The sequence below is a fragment of the Lactuca virosa genome, chromosome 8 (assembly GCF_052849685.1).
Source record: "Lactuca virosa cultivar CGN04683 chromosome 8, Lactuca_virosa_CGN04683_v6, whole genome shotgun sequence".
Classification (NCBI taxonomy): domain Eukaryota; kingdom Viridiplantae; phylum Streptophyta; class Magnoliopsida; order Asterales; family Asteraceae; genus Lactuca; species Lactuca virosa.
This window is the reverse complement of record NC_136433.1, coordinates 11,857,418-11,871,186: the sequence shown is the minus strand read 5'-3', so window position 1 is coordinate 11,871,186 and position 13,769 is coordinate 11,857,418.

Sequence of the window (13,769 nt, the reverse complement as noted above, 5' to 3'; positions counted from 1 at the left end):
TTGAAACCGGAGAACGTCGCCAATGAAGCATTGCGCGGAATGGAAAAGAATTTGATGATCAAAGAAGATGGAGCCTACTACCTTATGGACAGAATTTGGACACCGAAATTCGGTGGGTTTCGAGACGTGATAATGAATGAGGCTCACAAAACAAGGTACTCTATCCATCCGGGTTCCGATAAGATGTACCTGGATATCAAACAACATTATTGATGGCCGAATATGAAAGCGGAGATTGCCACTTACGTGGGCTAGTGTCTCACTTGTGCCAAAGTTAAAGTGGAATATCAAAAGCCCTCGGGACTACTTCAACAACCCGAAATACCCGAGTGGAAGTGGGAGAGGATAACAATGGATTTTATAACCAAATTACCCAAGACGGCAGACGGTCTAGATGCTATCTGGGTAATCGTTGACCGATTAACCAAATCCGCCCATTTCCTACCAATAAAGGAGATGTACAAGATGGAAAGACTAACACAAATATACCTGAAAGAGGTAGTGAGACTCCATGGGGTGCCCATATCTGTTATCACTGATAGAGATAGCAGATTCACCTCTCATTTTTGGCAGTCGCTTCAGAAAGCTTTGGGAACCCAACTAGATATGAGCACTGCCTACCACCCTCAGACTGATGGCCAAAGCGAGCGAACCATTCAAACTCTAGAAGACATGCTTCGGGCATGTGTAATAGACTTTGGAAAATCCTGGAATACTCACCTGCCTCTGATCGAATTCTCATACAATAACAGCTACCACAAGAGTATAGGAGTCGCTCCCTTTGAGGCCTTGTATGACCGGAAGTACAGATCGCCCCTCTGCTGGGCTGAGGTGGGAGACACCCAGCTGGCAAAAGGGCAAACGCCAAATAGCACACTCACTGGACCCGAGATTATTCGAGAAACCACGAAAAAGATAGTCCAAATCCAAGCACGACTCCAAGCATCGCGGGACCAACAAAAGAGATATGCAGATAAAAGGCGAAAGCCTCTAGAATTCCAGGTGGGTGATCGAGTGCTGTTAAAAGTCTCCCCTTGGAAAGGGATGGGTCGATTTGGAAAGATAGGTAAACTAAATCCCCGATACATCGGACCATTCGAGATCCTTGCACGGATCGGTCCGGTAGCCTACAAACTCCAACTACCCTCAGAACTTAGTAATGTACACCCTGTATTCCATGTGTCAAACCCAAAGAAGTGTCTATCAGACGAAACCCTCACAGTTCCACTAGATGAGATCGAAGTGAAGGAGAACCTTCTATTCGTCGAGCAGCCTGTCGAAATTATGGATAGAGAGGTCAAACGCACGAAACAAAGCCACGTCCCCATTGTGAAGGTTAGATGGAACGCCAAGCGCGGACCGGAATTCACATGGGAACGCGAGGATCAAATGATGCAGAAATAGCCTCATCTTTTTCGCTAGTTCGTAGGAATGACTTCTAAAGAATTTCGGGAAGAAATTCCCTCTAACGGGGGGATGATGTCATAAGTGGAAATTTCCAAGCCTATAAACCAAGCCAAAAGATCTCGTACATGTAATGTTTGTATCTATGCTATTATTATATCATAGTAATGTAATGTTTTGAGGATTATGCTACTCTAAAACTCCCATGAGCCATGCAAATTAATGTAATGTTAAACTTACGTCAATTATGATTACATAAACAAGCATATTAAAGATCATATACATCTAGACCATAAACACTTCCCTAGGAAGCCCTTGACCGTGAACTACATTTGGTGGAGTGGTTTTGGCCATGAACAACTTCCAAGGAAGCTTTATGGTCGTAAACTACCCTAAGCCTTCAAGCATTGACCATGAACACCTTCCTAGGATCCCTTTAGGCCGTAAACCTTTTAGGAAATCCCTTTTTGACTGTGAACCTTGGTTTAAGGTCCATCTAGACCGTGAACTCCTTCCAAGTTAAGTGTGTTCACGGTGGTTATGAGCTGTAATGCGTAGATTTCCAATACACATCTCAGTAATTCATGCATTATCCAACAGTAATCAAGGCAAACATCTAATCACTTCCTTATCCCATATTAGGGACCGTGAACCCCACTCCCTCAATTCACAATTCATTTCCACATACTGTAAACCATCATGAACTCTCCCAAGGAACTCCAAACAAGCTCCAGAATTCATTCTCTTCACCATTTCTTTCTAATTCCTTGTAAGTAACTCTTATGTGACTAGTAAATTCTCTATATTACTTTGTTATTTCATCATGATCACACAAGATATTGTATATTGATGTTCCTAGGAGATACTAAGTTTCCAAGAGTTGTCAAACTCTTCAAGTGTTCTAAGCCCCAACTTCTCACCACATCTCTTAACCTACACTACCTTCTACCCAAGGTGAGCTTCATACCCCTCTTTTTGATGTTTTCATGGTTTTGGGGGAGAATACAAGTCAAGGTTTTGTTTAAATCTTGTTATACTTGCTTGTTATACATGTATGCCTAGTTATATATGTGCTAAATCTATGAAAACTCCATATGAAATAGTCCTAGGATTCGAAAATTTTATGCAAGTCTCAAATGCTAGAACCATAATATACAAATGATGGATAGAATCAAAAACTAGTATGTTACAATATATGAGTTACAAATTTTTATGACAAAAACTCTAAGGATTTTCCTAAAAATTTGCTTAAAACAAATTGTTGGACAAAATATTTGAAAGTGATTAGAAAATGGAAATAATGATATTTTTGGGGGACCATTTTCGGCCATATAAATATACAAAGACTATTTTGGATTATGAGATAAATTTGGGAAATCATTGGACATCTCAATTTTTAAAGGACCAAAAATGAAATTTTTGGGTAAACCTTTTTGAATAATTTTTCAAATATAATTCTAAAATGAACATTTTAGAAGAAATGGGCCATTTTCACACATTTCACCAAGTTTTGGGCTACTTATGACATCTTTTGGCAAATATGGGTCTTATTTGATACTTTATAAAAAGAAGGGCCATTTTTGCCAATACCGATAATCTTGGGTCATTTTTGATAATTATGATTCCAAGTGGATTATCCTCAATAAACGAAAACGATAGATATAGTCAACGGGTATAACTATTGTTATTTATTTAATAACTAATGGATTTTCACGATTTGCTCAAAAACATGTTAGTATTCTAGTCAGACGAATCTCCACAGTACACACACATATATATATATATATATATATATATATATATATATATATATATGGCTAGGTTATTTTGTTTCTTACATTTATTGTGTGCTACAATGCAACAATACAAATTTAGTAAATTAAATATTTATTTAATTAAATAAATATAGATATTAAATGATTTCCATAATTATATGTATATTAAATCATATCCATAATTATAATTCTCTTTTTATGGAAAAACTAATTAAATCCGTCATTAATGTCAGCAATAACATTCTTTCGGAATGAATTCGCATCTAGGTTTTATATATGAGTTTGTATTTAGTTTCAGGACTCACTCACTTAAAATACAATAAAGTTTTATGGAATATGAAGAACAAGAGTGTATTCTAGTAGAATACACTCTCATTCTGCTGGAATACACTCTCATTCTTCTAGATATGAATTCATTCTGAAAGAATATTATTGTTGACATTAATGACGAATTTAATTAGTTTCCATAAAAATGAGTTATAAGTATGGATATCATTTAGTATACATATAATTAATACTAAATTCCTATTGGTGCATTCTAGCTCTCTCACTAAATTCCTACCTCTCTCTCTCTCTCTATATATATATATATATATATATATATATATATATATATATATATATTAGTGTACGCCTAAAGTCCTGTAAAGAGTTATAACCAGAGTCTCTTGGAGGGAGAGCAGGAATTTGTGTATAGATCTATACGGGGTTGACACCCCGCACCTTCGTTGTTCGCTACAGCTAGACTGGCCAGTTTAGGATGACAAATGTCTTTAAACAAACGCGGGCGCCTGAGAAACGCCAAGACATGCCTCCGTCATATTAGTATGGTTATAACGACTCACTTAGAATATAACAGTGAATTGTTTAGAAATAAACATATGTTACACCTTTCGACTATAACCACGATTGTTTGGATACTTTAAACGAAGCTTTTATCACACAAGTATTAGGGTTTTAATACTACTATTTTACACATCAGAAAATATAGGATTTTCTGGGGAAAACGATTTTATACAATTTCGAAAACGATAAACTAACACTCACAAGCAACTATACTTGATTGAAAACAAGACTTACAACTATTTTGATAAGAAAATATTGGATTTTCTTACATCTATTTTGATAAGAAAATATTGGATTTTCTGGTTTTTCAACTAACACAAATTTTTATAACAAATGCTTATGAATTGACCAACATCTTTTATGTTGACGCTTTTCAAACGACTTGTATTCTCAGGAAATCAATAAGCAGGTTTGTGAGCCGCGGATGCTGAATTATTTTGATGTATTTTGGAACTTACTCACCGTTGTTTCTTTTGTGTAATTCAAAAACATAAACATGATGTAAAACAATGTAAATTTGATATATTGATGTATGATGTTTGGATTTGCTATGTTTCATTTATATTCAATTGTTATGATACTGCACTATGAAGTCACCCGCCTCCGGGCGTTTCCGCCGTTTGGTCCGGGGGTGTGACAGATTTTGAATACCGGTTTATATAAAATAAATTCATATCACACCTTGTGAAAACATAAAATGACCAACTTTACTCTAGAAACCTTGTACAAGCATTTGTATAGTTTATATGTAAAACTCATAAGTTTCGAATATATAAACTTTGTAAAATCGTGTCATAGTATTAATTAAGTGTTATCTTACTTAATTTGAGAGCCAACACTTAACCTGTAGGGCAAACTCCTCCCACATAAATATTGTTTTTTTTTTGTATAAAAACAAAGGGTTTATATAAATAACTTATTAACTGTAAGTTATTAAACCTTAATCAGTCGTGTCATGATATTAATTAAGTGTTACATGACTTAATTTCTGGTGTTGACACTTATTGAAAGATCTAGCTTTCATTACCAGATTGTCTTAGAGAATAATAAGTTATGGTATTATAGGTTAATACTTGTTAAACACATTACCCGCCAGTTGGATCGACAATATGATCACCCAGATAGCTGTCAAGCATCTGAGTAATTGTCCATGTGAGTTATCTCACTATACCATATATTACAATACATATCCATCTATGTTAGGATAGAGAGCTAATAAAGTAGAGCTGGTAGTATAATCTCTATATGCTTAAGTAAAAATGTGCATGTATTAGTAGAGTCTAAAGTGTAGTCTCTATGTGCATAATTATTGTAATATTAGATTTAGTTAGGGGATGATAGCGGAACGAAAAAGAGGTCGGGATCCTATAAACCCGTGTGTTGACGAAATGACATGTAGGTTGTAAGTAGACATAGACTTGTGTTGACGAAATGACATGTAGGTCGTAAGTACACATAGACTCGTGTTGACGAAATGGCATGTAGGCCGTAAGTACACATAGACCCATGTTGATGAAATGACATGTAGGCCGTAAGTACACGTAGACCCGTGTTGAAGACAAAATGGTTGTGTCGTAAGTCTAAAATACACATATTACGGGCATATCGTAAGCCATTATTTCTATGCATGTATATATATTGTGGTATATGGTATTATGAGGAAATCACTAAGCTTCGTGCTTACCCAGTTGATTATAAATGTTTTTTAAGTGCTCCATTGATTCGTGAGAAGGGCAAGGTTTAACTATACACACACACATTCGCAACATGTTTCCACATAATGCAATTAAACTCTGACATATTTGAATAAATAAAAATGAAAATTTTGGGTTGAAAATCGGGACGTTACATAGAAATTGCATTAAACTTACAGAAAGAAGCATATACTTTACTATCGTCATGTAAGGAAAATAATGAAATAAATAGGTTGATAGAGGATAATGGCTGAGAATGATAACTAAAAGACAACAAGAACTAAATTTCAAACCCCTAAAGAAGACACTAATCTTATAGATCTGAGGCAGTTCACCATATCATTGGGAAACTTTGTTATATAATTCGTAACAGAGAGATTTTCCACCGATTTATGATTAAGGTTAATGGCTGAGTTTTTTTTCCGTATTGTATCTTATTCTTGCCTCATATTTGAATCCATAAAAGGCCTTTTGTTACCTATCTTCCACTCCTAATCTTGATGAATCACTATCGCAGATCATATCGCAAAGGTCATAGTTGAAAATGTGATCAGAACACAATCCCCAAAACCCCACCCTTCTCTTACCTAGAGACATTGTCAGAGGAACCCTAGTGTGGTCGTGAGAGAGTGATCAACTTTTTATAAGTTTGTTTTTATTTAGTAAACTTTTGTTGATATGCTATTGTATTAGTGTCGTTTTATTTTCAAACAAATAATAAAAAACTACATTTTATTTTTACATGAATAAAATAAAGGGAGAATTTCATTTATATTCTTGTAAAGTTTCATCATTACGTTTATATTCTTCTAAAACTTTAAATGACATGTATATCTTTATAAAACCTATGAACTCACGTATATACCAAAATACTTAATTTAATTATAATTAATCTATTTAAAAATTAAAAACAATATCTTTAAATTAGATTATAACTAAATCACTAGTACAACCCTTTATATAATCAATCTCCTTATTCAGGATAACATTATTCATGACATTATTCTTTACAGCTTCATATTCTGGATGACCGATTTAACGAAACTTGGTGATTGCATATTACTAACTGATTGTAGCGGCTAAACCCGATGATTGCAAAACCTGATTGCATATTCATAATCGATTAACAAAAACATTATCAAGTCGTGAATAATCATACTGTAAATAAGAATATCGATTATGGGAAGGATTGCATGCATGTATTTTAGTAATTTAGTTATACTCTAATTTAGAGATAATATTTTTAATTGTTAAATAGATTAATTATTATTAAATTAAATATTTGGGTATATATATGTGAGTTTATAATTATAAAGATATACATGTAATTTGAAGTTTTACAAGGATATAATTTTAATTATAAAAGTTTACAAAGATATAGACGAAACTCTCTCAAATGAATATAGAACTTAAGTGATAAGAGCAGCTAAATTTTTTAGATATGTTTTCAATATTATGAGAAATTAAGTAACGTAACAACTTTTTTATTTGTATTTGAAGAAAATAACAAAAAATAGCAAAAATAACCACTTGGTCCGGAATGGGAATTCAGGACAAAGAAAAATATTCTTTTGACAGATTTTGGAATGACATTCCAGATTCCGAACTAAAATTTTGGATTTTGAAAAAAACAACTCCAAACTTTCAAGAACAATTCTAAAATTCGAGAAAAAAATTGTTTTTCTACTTAAATTTAATAAAAAAATAAGCAAACATAGTAATGCGAACTATATACGATATTAGTGCATAAAATTACACATCTGTTGAAAAACAGTGACATTAAACATTTCGAAATGTAACATTCGGAATACAAAAAAAAATCTTTGAAAATTTAAAAAAATAAAAAACAACTCCAAATAGACCTGACAAAATGGAATTTAATCCCTTAAAAAGCAAGAAATTAAGTTAAGAAACTGAATCAATCAAAACCCAAAATATTATAGGGCTATAATGTTATTTTCCTTATGTTATGTCCTAGTTACAAATATTAATTTTGTTATTATTCATATAGCGTGATTCATTGTGTCGTCCGGTCTATTGGTCCATCCTCCACCGAATCTTGACTTATATTGCAATAAGCAATTTAGCATTCGCAATTTCGCATAATAAGGACTAATATTTTGTGTTTGTTAAAGCATGACATGATAAACCTGACATAATAAATGGCAATATGTCAAATAAAAGAATTTAATTATATATTTAATTGAAAACAAGTGTGTAGTCAATTTTTTTTTCTTTCGCCATCGAGAAGCACAACATACATCACAATCATTGACCCCCATTTTAGCAAGATATGTCCCTATTTCATCTTGTTTAGAAAAAAAAAAAAAACAACTATCGTAAATATTTTGTAACAAGATTATTTAAAGTATACAAAATGTTTTAGCTCTCTAACACGGCCAAAGTTACAGATTAACGTTATCTAACCTTAAGATTTGATCAATCTCTAGTCCTAACAATTTAATGATCATAAACTAATTAGATTCACGTTAATGTAATTAGATTGGTCATCTTGACTACACATCGTGGAGAAAGGATTGCCACGTCGTGGGAGATAAAATCTTCCCGTGCACGAAATTTTCCGATTTGCCACGTCGTGAATTTTCTCAAAACACGAAAGTTGCTTGAAATTTTGTCTAGTTTCCAGAATACTTTGAATCTCGACAATCGGAGTTATGAGTCATGAGATATGTTCAAAACACCGACGAGGGGTCAAGCTGTCCACCAACATCCTTTTTGCGTCTTTTTAACTCATTTTTCTTCCTTTTGCATTCCAGATCCGATTTTAACTGTAATTGAACATTTCAAAACATATTAAGTATCATATATCTTAAAATATAACATTTTTACTAAAATATATTAAGATAATAGCCTAAAATACATAGGTAAATAAGGTCATATCAAAATACCCACATTATTCTTTTGCTTGTCCCCAAGAAAAACTAATTTTATAATCATCATACTATCACATCAAAATCCTAGCTACCAACATCGTACAAGACAATCTGTTTTAAGCTTATCCATTACATCAATGCCCCAATGCATATATTTGTGTCTAATATTCCTAATTAATTCTCAAATCCTAAATACTCACATTCCTCATAAACGTTCCCCACTTATTTTGAACAACATTCATTTCTGCATCCCTTTCAATATATCCTCAGAAATCTTTGTTAACCTCAAAGTAATTTTTGATTAAGCTCCCAAGCATACATATGAAAAAATAACCTAGAAAGAAAAATTACAATAAAAATAACTTTGACTTTTGGCAATTTTGCCTTATTCTTCAACTTGAGCCTTCAATAACTTGAAACTTTTGAATCATTTCATCATAATTCTTGATTTTCATACTTTGTAAGTTTTTATTCATTCAACAACTTCTTTTTTTCTTTTCAACTTTTTTTTTCCTTTTTTTTTTCTTTTTTCCACAACTTTTTTCACTTTTTTTTTCTTTTTTTCATATCTCACTTTTTTCTCTCAAACTAAAAACTAAAAGGAAAAACATATGCTTAAGCAAATAGAACTTGACCTCAACTCTTGTTGGTTAAAGACATTAGTCTAAAGTGCAATGACTACATAAATTTTCGTGGATACATTTCAAGTACACGATGCAAAACATATTATGTCCCTCAAACTACACAAGGTCGCGTTTTTGTCTCATGATTTCACTAGAACTTGGAAGTCAAAAATATATTATAACAAATTGGCTCAACTAAATCTTAGAATTCTCGTCAAATTATCTCACATAACACTAGAAAACTTAGCTTTAACGCAATAATATCAAAACAAAATTTTTAAATTAACTAAATTTTCTTATTTTAGACCATTTTTAAAGTCTTTATTTTCCCATTTTTCTAGCATATATTTTTAAAATTTAGCATGCTTGTTGTCTTTTTTCCAATCCCCATACCCTACACTTAAATTATACAATACCCTCATTGTATATAATAACAATTAAAACATAGAAAATAAAAGACGAAGATATGACCTAAAATACATAGTTAAATTATACAACGCCTTTTTCCAGTATGATTTTAACTGTAATTGAACATTTCAAAGCATATTATGTATCATATATCTTAAAATATAACATTTTTACTCAAATATATTAAAATAATGGTCTAAAGGTGTGACCGTACATACTATCCCAAAAATTTTATGATTTTAAGAGATGTTATGTTACTATACTATTGATTCCATTTTGTAAACAATGGGTTGTATGGTGTTTGACTTTTTTGAATATGGCTTCCATTTCTCTTTTAAAAAAATTGAAAAATGTTACCATGGTTTTTGGGACGTTATAGTTTTTTATGTTGTTAAACTTAATACAATATTAATATATAATTTTTTATATATAGTTTTTTTGGAATGTTGTTATTCTACAAGACAATATTTGCAAGGGTTGTTTATGGTTTTAGGCAACAATATTTCATTTATACGAAACATGAATCGGCTATTAGTTTTAAGACCAAAAGACGCAATAATTGGTAAAAAAAAATGATTAAATGATAAATTAGAAATATAGAAAATACAATGCGGTGTTATTATATAAAAACGTTGTTTGGAAATGATAAATATGGTAAAAAAAGTCATTTCTATTTCAATGCTCAGTACAACCAAACAAGAGAATTGATTCCCAGGTTCATTTATCTGGTGAATTCTCTATTATACCAAACAATGGAATCATATCTCTTTCTCTAACTTAATTTTCTTTCTCTATATTTCCATACTCTACTTCAATTTTATTTCTCTATACCAAACACACCTACAATCAATTGAAATCATAAAACATCCCAAACGCAAGTGTACTGTACTATAAACCCAAATTACAAAGCCAAAGGGGGTAATTATCACCTATAAGACGAAGTCATAGTCAAAGTCAACATCAACATCAAAATCAAAGTCAAAAGGTTTACTAACATATAATTCAAAGTCAAAGGTTCAACATAATCCAATAATTCGAACAAGTCAATATAGGCTAGCATTGGTTAGTTAACAAGTTCAACAAGCTTTAAAAGCCACAACAACCAAAATAAGATAACTCAGTCAACATATAATATCAATAATGCAACATACATTTATCCCAATACCCAAGTCCATTTAATAAGGTCCAAACTCACTATGATGGTTAATATGAAAAATAGATGCATCGCACAACCATGGGGGCTTCGAACCACATTTAGAGGAATTGCTCAAATATACCCTTTATTTGCCTGACAAATATAAAACTAGGAACATGTGAACCATCACACATGCAACTAATCCCACAGCGGATGGGAAGAAAAATTAAGAATTCCTTATAAGAGGTGTAGGTACATTTCATTTCATAACATGTTTTAAAGTCATGAGGGTATCAGATCCCATAAGAACTCTATGGTTAAACCTGTCCGGGTGAGAACAACTTCAGGATGGGTAACCCCTTAGGAAGTTTCGTGTCGAATGGCCAAAGATAGTATTATGAAATGTTCTATGGGGGGATGTTACATGTGGGTTAGGAAATATAGAAGTGGGAGGAGAGAGAAAAGTTGATGTGATGCCTAGGGGATAAGAGGTTTGGAAGGATTGGGAAAGAGGACTCCCTCAACTTTATTTTTGGCTATATGGAGGTATAAGGTGTGTTGTGTCATGTTGTTTTAGCCTTTTAACATCTAACAACCATTACAATGCTCCGTATATACATTTTATGACACTGTAGACATAATGTAACATCAGGAATTTCAAGTATGTTAGTGAACGGTTGAAATTTTGAGGTTTATGGAGTGACTCGACGAGTTGGGAGTCCAACTCGCCGAGTAGGGTCGGGTGTCGTGTGGGATTTAATGATTGGACTCGACGAGTCAGAGAGTTGACTCGCCGAGTAGGTGCTGGGTAGAGAAACCCTAATTTTCGGGGTTTAGGACCTATTTAAAGGCACTTATAGCCTCATTTGCGGCTACCCTTCCTTGAGAGAAAACCCTAAACGTGCATAGAGAGCCATGAGAGTCTTGCAAGCTAAAACTTGAAGTAGACTAGTGCATCTCTTGAGGAGATGAGGAGATCATCCAACAAGGAAGCTAGAGAATCAGTGGATCTGGTGTAACTTCGTGCAAGGGCTTGAGTAAGAGGTAAAAGCTTGCACCTTTCTTGTTATTTTGCTTAGATCTTGTTGCTATGGAAGATTAGGGTTTCTTCCACCATTGTTGGGACTTTGAATGCATAAGGTCCCTTTTGAGGTCTAGACTTCAGATCTGGACTTTGTGAGGTCCAGAGAGTCCAAAGATTGTAGCTTTATTTAGCCATATAAGAGTTATTGTGGTTAATCATCCTTGTTAGAGTTATATTGGCATTATGAGCCCTATATGCCATGTTTAAACGTAAAGCTTGCAGCTTTACGTGACAATCGACCCTTAGGATGGTAGATCTAGTGGTTGGGGTGATGGATATGCCTTAAATTGTTTGAATGAGGAATCTGATTGAAGGGACTCGCCGAGTCCATGGCCTGACTCGACGAGTCGGCTAGGGTTTGTCCCGATGAGTTTGATCATGCGATAACTCGTCGAGTTGGGGGTCAACTCGACGAGATGAGCTGGACTTTCTGGAGACTTCTGAGGAAAAGAGGGGACTCGACGAGTTGCATGAGTGCACTCGACGAGTCAGGTCAAACATGGACTACTGACTGGAGTTTGACTTATGTTGACTTTGGGGTTCTGGTCAACATGAGTGATAGAGGCCATGGAGGGGTAAAATGGTATTTTATCCACTTCAAAGGGTTAGAGAGAGAAAGAACAGCCTTTGGTTATTTGAGTCGTGGAAAGAGTATTAATTAGAGATATTTACCCTGTGTGTTAGGCGGGGGCTAGTTCGAGATTCGAGTACAGGGACAATTGCTTGCGTGCTTCGAGGTGAGTCTTCTCACTATACCTTACCTAGAGTGGTAATTATGTGTGACCGGAAGGTCTTATGTGGTTATAAGGGTTATGAGATGTATGTTATCTATGTGATATGTATATGCTATGTCCTGAGCTTGTAGAGTTTGGACCGGAAGGTCAACAGAGTTTGATGTATGTTATCTATGTGATACGTATATGCTAGTCTTGAGCTTGTAGAGTTTGGACCGGAAGGTCAACAGAGTAGGACCGGAAGGTCTACAGAGTTAGGGCCGGAAGGTCATCATGGTAGGACCGGAAGGTCTACCAGAGTTGTGGGACTGGAAGGTCCACTGAGACACATTGACCGGAAGGTCTTACAGAGCTATAGCCTCGAGTGGCTAGTTATTTGTGCGTGGTATTTTGGGGAACTGACTAAGCTTCGTGTTTACCGTGTTATGTGTTATGTGTTTCAGGTTTCTCAGGATCACGGGAAGGCAACGGCTTGATTGTACACACCAGTGAAAGAGTTATGTTTTGAGGATCCTGGATTTTGACATAATGTTTTGAAAACTTTGTTAACTGATATTGGAGTTTCGATAATGTGACATGTGTTTTTATGAAATTAAAAATGAACATTTTGGTTGAAAAAATTTACGGTGTTACACATAACCACCAACTCATATCCCAAGAAAAATATCATCGGTTTTGGGGTTCTTTCATCTCCACCATTCCTTCTAGCATCTTCGCCACCTTCCCCCATCGACGACCTTGTCTCCGGTTGATCCTGCAAACATCATACAACCGTCTTCACCATTTGTGTAATCATCTCCTCATGATCCGATTTTTGAACCCTGTATATCGAAATTACAAACCCCTGTCATAATCTCCAACAAATCCATTATGGAACCATAAACATCGACCTTCAGGGTAACATGGTCACTCTTTACCCACTCCAAAACCATGTGCCCTCAAGTTGCATCCTTAAGCAGCTAACCATGTCTTCATTCCCCCTTAGCTTGATAACCCAAAATATGAGATTTTAAGGCAAAAATCAACGTCGAGAAGAATGCTCTTTGGTTTAATGTCGCAATGGAGAACCTATTCCAAGCACTCCTCGTGTAAATACACAATCATACCAACTATTCTAAAGGCGATTCAGTATCTAATCCCCCAATCGAGTATGATCTTCGATCTAACAACTT